The sequence below is a fragment of the Antechinus flavipes genome, chromosome 4 (assembly GCF_016432865.1).
Source record: "Antechinus flavipes isolate AdamAnt ecotype Samford, QLD, Australia chromosome 4, AdamAnt_v2, whole genome shotgun sequence".
NCBI classification, from domain to species: domain Eukaryota; kingdom Metazoa; phylum Chordata; class Mammalia; order Dasyuromorphia; family Dasyuridae; genus Antechinus; species Antechinus flavipes.
Genome location: NC_067401.1, coordinates 363,631,953 through 363,641,930, shown reverse-complemented (window position 1 = coordinate 363,641,930; position 9,978 = coordinate 363,631,953).

Sequence of the window (9,978 nt, the reverse complement as noted above, 5' to 3'; positions counted from 1 at the left end):
ACCTGATTTCTTTTATTTAGTTTTAACAGAAAAGTTGATGTGTTCCATGATCAATGAAGACTCCAGATTAGGGTTAACCCCAGTTGAGAAAGCAAGGTGGCAGAATAAATTGAAAACCGCAGATTTGTGGGTTTTAGTAGCAAGGTTAGATAAGAAATGAGAGATGTTTGTCTGTTAGATGAATAGCAGATTGTCTTTTCAGACAATCTTAAGAATTTATGGACAATTTTGAATCAAGGAAGAAGTTCATTTATTTGATAAAGAATAAGCAAATTCCCTCCAATGGAAAAAATTCCAGGTGCTTCCTTTATAAACCCCAGTGGAAAGGTTTAGTAATAGTAATGACATTGGTAGTGGTTGACTAAGAATTCTGTAGAATATGTTAGCACAGCTGAACAAAGGAAATGTGAGATCTAAATTCAGTCATATTGTGTGAGCTGAGAAGGTTGTTAGTTCTCATTGTGTCTTAGTTTTTTTCTCTCTGAAGTGGAGGTGATTATATTGTGTTACCTCATGGGGTTGTTCTCATATGATTGACTTGTGAAATAACTAGTATTAATGGCAGTAAAACTTTATGCAAATGTGGAAGTGCTTAATGTGTGTTAATAGCAATATGATCTCACTGGACATTGAAGAACAGTAAACCGTCTACTGTTTCACCACTTGAAAGATTTTCTCTGGTGTGGGAACAGCTCACAATGGATTGTATAGGTATATAGTGATTCACTCCAACACTGAATTTCCCAAGAACTAAGTTCATTTGTCTGTAACAAAGAATACATACTATTCTGCACAACTCCTTGAACACTAAGCAAATAAATTTTGATTAAGGCTTTGGAAGAAAGAAATTAGCTAGATGAGTAAATGATAAACTTCATAATGAAGCAATACATGTAAATCCATTAATGAATATGGATCTATTTATCTCCAACCCATCCATCTCTCTCATATTCAAGTTTCTTTGTCAAATGTAAGCACAACTTATGTAATCATCATAGCTAGCAGGAGAGTTTAAAATTCCAAATTTCTATTCTTTCCTTTGTTTAATTCTTCACTTCCTTTTCCTTATATTCTTTCCCATTTCTCCTTCTTGTTTCTCCCTTTCATTATATTTTATTTTTTTCTTTCCCTCTTTCCTCTAGGTCTTCATGCATTTTTCTTCCCCTTTTTATGTCAATTAGTTTTCTGTCTAGGCTTTTCTGAAACCCAAATTGAAGGGAAACTTGGAGCAAGTATGATGAAGAAAGTTTCATTACTATTTCAGTGTGTGTGTGTGTGTGTGTGTGTGTGTGTGTGTGTGTGTGTGTGTAAGGATACAGCTGGATTTAGAAACTATTAGTCTTTGACTGAGAAATCCCACCCTCAAGTGTCTAGCCATTTAAATCTGGAGACAAGAACATGCTGCAGCTAAATAGGGACCACTAAAGTGGGGCACATATCAGGACCTTGCTGTTGAACAGCTATCTGGACTGAAGTCAAGGATGCCAGTCAAAGAAAGCAAAGGTGAATTGGCTGTTTCTTGGCATCCCAATGAATGTGGGGATGAGTTCTGATCAGGATGTTTCAGGTATGAGAGCTCTTACTTGGCATTCCCTACCTTTGGGGAAAGAGAGGGCTTTCATAGAAGAGGAGAGGGAACAGGTGGCCAAGCTGTTTCCGCATGAAGGGTTGGTAAATATTTGTAGGCAAACAGCCCTGGCACCAGTGTGCAAGCCCAAGCAAGGGCTTCATTAAACACAGTTTCTGCTTCAAATCATTAATTTGTTTTAATTAGATGTCCATCAGTCCGAGTGGATGGCAAAAGAGGCTCTAAGATGAATGGAATGTGGGGTCTTGGCTCAGATGACTAGATTGGCTTAGAAGGTAGGAGGTACAGAGAGAAAGAGAGAAGTTCTTAAAGAATGTTTTAAATAGCCAAATGAAATGTCAGTCAGTGTCCTCCCAGGTACTCATCAAGATATGTTTTTTGTTCATCCAGTTATAATAGCATTAAGGGTCTTGGAGTGGGATGCTTGCCAGAGATTAATGGCCAACTGGAGTTAATAGCCTTCAGCTGTGTGCTTTGGACCACCAGGTCCTCTCAGCCTGTCTTTAATCTCTAAGAAATACTCATCACAATCATTATTGCTTAATGAGACTGTGTCTATTGTATGTTTCATCAATACCAATTTCCTTAACCAAATTAAAAAAAAAAAGATACTCCAATACATAGGTGGAGACTAATAAAGTAGGACTAACCCTCTTCTCTCCTACCATTTTTTGTGATGGTACCAAGGAAAACACATCCATTCCTATGGGAGAATTACAAGGGTATTGATTGCTAGAGGAGTCATAATGGCATAATAGCAAGAATGCTGGATTTGGAGTCAAGGAATGTTTTGATTTGAATGCCACATGAAATAAGATCCTAGCAGATCTTAGGGATAGGTCTTGTTTGGTGATTGTGGAAATCTTGAACAAATAATACAAAGAATGCAGGAAAAGTTAAAGGATCATACATTTGGAGCTGGAAGAAACTCCAGAAGTCAACGGGTCCAACTTCCTCATTGTTCAGCTAAAGTCAATAGCTCAAGGTCACACAGATAATACATTTCAGACACAGGATTTGTACCTGGTAGGACCTCTGAATCCAAAGCCAATAATAATTCCACACTATCAGGATGCCACAGGAGCTTCAGATGACTGCATTGAAAGCCACTAAGAGCTTTAAAGACTCTGGCTTATGAAACCACAGCTTTTTACCATCCTCAGCATTTATTACATTAAATGATCCCTTTTCTCCTTAAGAACATAGCACCCATACTTCTCCAAGTCAAAGTGCTCTGATATTATTTTAGCTCACAATCACTTTTGCTAATTATGCGCCCCCCCAAAGGAAGTGATATGCTGAACAATAATTCAGTTACTTACATTTTCTCAGGTACAGATGATGTAAGAGATTATATTTCTGTAGCAATTTAGAGTTTACAAATCATTTCACATACATTATTTCATTTGACACTTAACATGACTCTGTAGTAATTCCTCTGTAGTATTTCTTGCAGATCTACTTTTGCAGATAAGAAAACTTATTAGAGGTTATTTGAGTCAGATATGAACTCAAGACTTCCTTACTCTGTGGCTTCAAAATTCTTCCATGATTTCATATTATTTCTCTACTATTTAACCACAATTTTATTCAGCCATTTTTTGCTACTCTTTTCAGTCTACAGACCGAGGGAAAACAAGCGTATACAGATGGCTGAATTCTTTCACAGAGACAAATATCTTCTAAAACTTGAAAGAAGGTTTTGTGGTTATTAATTTCCATAGTTGCTTTATATAACCCAATTTTAGAAATGATCTTCTTTCTAGGTGAGATGACCAAGAGTTTGTGCTTGGGATTCTTTTTTTTTTTTTTTTTTTTTTTTTTTACAGCCTGAGGGATTTGTTTTCTCTCTTTAACAATTTCAACTTTTCTCTTCTTTTCTCTAATCATATGTAAATCTCTCTTCTCTTCAAAAAAAACTTTAAAAAACCCAAAATTTTACTTGATTCTGCTAGCCCTTTTCAGTGACCACATTAATTTTCTTCTTTTCACAGCCCAAATCCTTAAACAAATGGTCTATATTTGGTGCCTTCATTTCCTAGCCATCCGCTACATAATACCACAATGTTCAGTTTCAACTCTGATAATTCTGCTAAGAATCTATTCTTTAAAGTCATGAATTCCCTCATTTTAGCTAAATCCAAAAGTCTTTTCTGAGTCTCAGTACTCCTAGATGTCTTGATTATATATGATGCTACTGATCACTTCTTTCTTTAAAGTCTATATTCTCTCCCAATGTGCAAAAATGTTTGTAACAGTCCTTTTTGCAGTGGCAAGGAATTGGAAATTGAATGGATGCCCCTCAGTTGAGGAATGGATGAATAAATTATGTTATATGAATGTAATGAAGTATTATTGTTCCTTAAGAAATGATGAGCAGGCTGGTTTCAGTAAAGACTTAGTGAAAGTCAAAACCCTCGCAAATGCAAATTGTTATTATCTCAGCAAAAGCCAGGGGGATGATGAATCTTACAAGCATTACCCAGAAAGAATAGAAAACATTGGAGCATGATATTGTGGAACAGCAACAAATTTGGAACAGCCAAATCAGAAGTGATGCTGAGTGAAGTAACCAGAACCAAGAGAACATTGTACACAGTCACAACAAGATTATGGGATGAACAATTGTGATGGACTTGGCTCTTCTCAACAATGTGGTGATTCAAGGGAATTCCAATAGACTTGTGAAGGAAAATGTCAACCACATTCAGAGAAAAAGGATTGAATATGAATCAAAGCTTGATGTTTTCATTTTTTTTTGTTTTCTTGCTTGTTTTTTCCCCTTTATTGTGTTTTTTCCCCTTTTGATCTGGTTTGTTATTTTTTGTGTGTGCACAGCATGACTTCATAACATATTTCCACATGTTTAAAAGAATTGCACATGTTTAACGTATATTGGATTGTTTACTGTCTTGGGGAAGAAGGAGAGGGAAAGAAATCTGGAGCACAAGGTTTTACAAAGGTGAGTGTTGAAAAATTCTTTTTGCATGTATTTGGAAAAATAAAATACTATTAAAATAAAGTCTATCCTTTCATAATTTTCTTTATTCTGTGTTTGACTTCTTTAATCATTTCTTCTCTATTTCTTGCTTTCTGGCTTCTAGCTTTCATCTCCTATGGGTATACTCCAAAGTTCCACCTTTGTTTCTATTCTCCCATTGTCAAAACTGTCTTGAAAAAAATCTAATCACTTGAAGTCTCAGTTATCATCTTTATATTAATGACTACTAAGTTTTTTGTCTTCAGCAATAACTTCTCATCCAGTTTCAGTAATTACTTTTGTTCAGATATCATTTCTAATCATTTGAGATGTATTAAAGATCTTTTGTGTCTAAATCCATTTTTCTCTTTAGAATAGTTTGCTGTTGTTGAGTCTTTTCAATTATGTCCAATTCTTGGTGACCCCATTTCAAGTTGGCAAAGATACTGGACTGGTTTGCCATTTCCTTCTCTAGCTCATTTTAAGTAAACTGAGCAAACAGGTGAAGTGACTTGCCTAGAGTCACACAGCTCATCTAAATGCCTCTCAGTGTAGTTTTCCACCCCAATTTTTCATTTCTGTCAAAGTTATCATCATTTCACCTTTCTCAAAGGCTGAAAATGTTGGTCATCTTTGACCTGTTCTTTTCATTTTTCCTCCACATGTAATAAGTCATGGAATCATAGCTTTAGAGCTAGAAGAAGCCTTAAAATCATCTAATACAATACTCTCATTTTGTAAATTGAGAAAACAGTCCCAGGATGGTTTAATTAATGGCTTGTTCTGGGTCAGAGATGCATTAAGTTATAGAGTCAGGGTGTGAACCTTGATCCTCTAATTACAAAATCAGTGGCTGTTCCACAATATCATGCTCCAGTGTTTTCTATTCTTTCTGGGTAATGCTTGTAAGTTTCATCACGCCTCTCATTTTTGCTGACATAATAACAATTTGCATTTGCGAGAGTTTTGACTTTAAAGAGTATTTTTATGTCTATAATCTTCTTTCCTCCTCTAAAAGATACCCATGATTGTAAGGGCAGAGGATTCCTTAAACTGAGAATGATTTCATGCTATTGGGAGAACAGTTATTATTACATTGTTAGGCAGGCAATAGGCACTCAATAAATACTCATTATTTAATGAATGTATGCTGACTCAATCCACACTTGACTTGTGAGGAAAAAAAAGTAGATCAAAGATATTATTAGACTATCTAAGCTCATATACAAATTAGTAGTAGATTCAGAATATAAATCTATTTATTTCTAGGTTAGAGCCCTTTCAAACCTAGACCCTCATCACCTCACACCTGAATTAATTCATTTATTCAATAAACAATTGTTTAACAATTCCTACTTCCATGAAAGGGAAACTAGAAATGACTTGTCCAATGTCACACATAGTGGTTGAAGCATAATCAGGTGAAGCATGTGAATGTCCCTATGAACATAATTTCATCATCATAATGCTAACAGCTAGCATTTATATAGTACCTCAAAATTTGCAAAATATTTTATATATATTATCTTATTTGATTCTCAAAAGCATCTGTAATGTAGGTGTTATTATCCTCATTTTACAGATGAAGAAATTAAGGCTGAGAGAAGTTAACTGACTTGCTCAGAGTCATGTAGCCAGGAAAGGATTTATACTCATGATTTTCTGATCACCATATGGAAAGTGATAATATCTTTCTTTAGTCTTGCCAATCACTACACTTTCAGAAATCATCTTCTAATCCCATAACTGGCAGACAGATATATGGATAAAACATGCCATTCCAAAAGGGAAATGAACTGCCTAGGTTACCACAATTGCCCCCCATTGACCTGAACCCTTCTTCTTGCTTGGGCAGGGATGGGGTGAGAATGGACTTTGTAATAAATAAATGTGACAGTCTGCCTTACATTTTTTGACTCAGACACCTCTCTGAAATGAACAGGGATCTACACATGATGAGTCTGCTATCCCATTACAAAGCTCTTGAGCTATACATTTCTGAGCTGGAATGATATCCTCTGGGATCCCAGTATTCTGCATCCCGCCAGACGGCACTCCAAAGAGCTGTGTAAGCCCAGGAGATTTTTTTTTTCAGGACATTGAAAGCTGCCAGTTTTAGCCACGTGTTCTGCCAGGACCCTGTTTAGGGAGCCAAAGGAATCTATAATAAGGTGTTACCCACCATCAATCTACTGAAACCCCATCCCCTCCTCGGAACCTTTCCCAGAGAGAAGTGTGGTGGGGATTTCCCAGCTAACCCAACCTTGTCTAGAACAAACTACCCATGACTCATTCTTTATTCTCCAGGATGGGGGTGGGGAACAGGCAGAGAAAGCTTCCACCATTTTAATATACATAATATAAACATATTATTGAAAATTTGCACTTTCTTGATCTATATGTTTTTGCCTGTATGTCCATGAATATGTCTGTTCTCACCTTAGTTTATAAATTGTAAAAGATAGAATCAGAATTTGGGGAAGAGAAGGTAAGCAGCTATTTAGGAAACAAAACAAAAGAGTGGGGGAGACCCAAAATGTGGAATACTTTTTCATGTAACTTTTCATAATTTTGTTTATTTTTAATACTTGAGAATTACATTCTCCATGTATATATACATTTATTTGTGGATGAGTTAAATTTCAGGACAATGTTGAAAGTTCAAAGATTTCAGTGGTCACTAATGGATAGAGAAAACAATTTTTAGATTTTGTCCATGTCATAAATATACCTAATCCTGGCTCTGATAGGAGGGCAAAATCCATTTCAATTTATTTGCTTTCTTTAAATATCATTTCTTCTAGGCAAAATTAAGATCCTATAGGACAAAGTATGAACTGAAGTATTCCCTGTCCTCCCTTCACTCATTCCCTCTTTCTGATGCTGCCATCAGAGTTATAACAGGGGAAGAAATTTATGTCATATAGGTCAAAGATGGCACATTGCCAATTTTCATTGACATATATAGGATGATAGCTGTTGCCTTCATTCCCCTTGCCCGGGGAACCAAGTGTTGGCCTCCTACTATAAGAGTGGGCTGTCTGTGAACTCTTTCAGCTATCTCCCCCATACCTAATGAGATCCCAGAAGGAAAGGGGTCAGAATCTTGGCACCTCACTATGGAAAGGTTGCCAATCCATGGTGACAACTTTCTTAGGGAAGCTATTGGACAGTGATGTTCCTTGGAATTTATAGAGCATACATTCATTTAGACTGTCCAGAAAAATGAGTAAAAATATTGGTCGGGTAGATCATCAGTTCCTGAGATGCTTTCTATGGAAAAAAAAATGTGAAGATCTGAAATAGATGATTATTATCTCAAAATTTCAATGTTCAGAAAATGAAAAAAGAAACTAAAATTAGAAGTTTATCTTCCTCCTCTTCCTCCAACACACACACATACACATACACACACACACATGCACACACACACTGGTATACTTTTAGATAGCTGAAAGTCTTGTAATTTCAGAGTAACAAATCAAATTTGTGCTTACTACATAATTATTGAACAGAAGTTAAGTGTTGGGCTTTCTTAATAAAAATCAAATTTTTGCAAGTTGTAAGATGTTGATAAATCTATATTGTACAGAATAGGAGAGGAAGCAACAGGGGCTTGAAGACCTGATCTCATTTTTTGGCATCATAAAAGCAGTCCAAATCTAATGGTATAATTTTGGCTAGCAAATAGGAAGAATTACAAATTTCTCCTTGATAATGATTGAATATCTGAGCAGGTCTCGTTCCTGGAGCTGTCTTCATTCACAATCTCAATCTTTCCCAAAGTTAAAAAAAAAAAAAAAAGCAAACCTGAATTTCTAGGGGAAAGGCAGAATTTTCTTGTTCCCACAATTATATCACAACCAAAAAGCCAAGAGAAAGCTGAATAGAATGGGAAGTTGTGGGATGATATGGCAAATGGGAGAAGGGTGTTGTTGGATTGTGGAGATTTTTTTTTTTAAAGTGACCCAGGATTCTTCTGGAAAGAGTGATCCTTTTGATTATGGTGGCTGTAACAACTGAGCTCTAGTTACACCACTGGTAAACCAAATCGCTCACTGGGGACTCGAGTGCGGATTAGACATCCACTTGGAAATGATATACACTACCGAAAGCTGAACCTGATCTCTACTTCTGTCTGTAATGCCTCTCCATGAAAACAGGAAAGAACAGGAGCGGGGTGAAACTGGAGAATACGATGGTCTGCAAGGGGACCCATTGAACTACCTGTTGAGATTCTGAAACCTTTGGTGCTACCTGGAAGTATGTAGGTCAGGAATGCAGGAGAGGCATGCAAGGCTGATGACCCCTGAAAGAAGCAACTCAAAGAGGGATTCACTAGTGGACTCTGTTTTGGGCTCTTTTCCTTCAGTTCTTTCATCCTCCCCAAATAAATATTCTTCCCAAGAAGTAGAATTTCTCCCTTTTGCTCTGTCTGCAGCACAGTGTCAGAAAAATAGAAGAGGCTTAATAAATAGTTGTTGCTTTGACTTACAGTAGAGAAGCCATCAAACCCCAAAAGGACATTATTCAGAGGCAAGAGCCACTAGCCTATGCACGAATTGCCTAATCCAAGTGCTTCACACAGAGTAAACACTCACTGAATATTTGTCAATTTGCCATTCAGATTTTTTTGATTGATAGAGTGCAACAGTTTGCCATCTAACTACAGGAGGGTTTTGATTGGTGATTGATTGACAATGAGAATTAGGTGCTTTTTTTTTTTCCAACCTGTTCAGGCCAGGTAGCTCAGAGAGTTCTGAAGTGCTTATAATGATGCCATCACTTTGAAGTTTCATGTCTGTTCATAGATTTAGAGGTCTATCATTTTACAGATGTGGAAACAGGTCCACATAGACCAAGAGACTTGTCTCAGGTCATCCATGTTTATTGGAAGAGATAAGTACTGAAATCCAGATCTTTTGACTTCAAATTCAAATTTTTTTCTAATAAACCAGTGTTCCCCTTCATTTGGTAGTGTTTCTTTGTCTCCACCCCAGTTCCTTCAGTTTATTTATAGGTTTTTGCCACAGTTATGGATTTCCCTGCTGTCCTTTATATTGTTATGACATTTCATTCATTCCTTCAAGGATAGATTGATTACAGATACCTTTATTAAGTACCTGGCTTATATATTCCCAAGATAAAATGCTTACCTTCCCTGGGGATCTCTGACCTCAGGAACTTTACAGTTTATTAGGATGATAAGACACAATGATAACTGTAATACACAATAGCATATACCAAGTGCATTAGAGATGTAAGGTCTGAAGTGTTCTGGTAAAAATAAATAAATAAAATAAAATAAAAATAGTTTTTCATTGCTTGTGAAAACCTATTTATTGGTTTAATAGCTACCTATCCCTGGAGCTTCAGATTGCTAAATGAACACAAACATTTATAAGGTGCT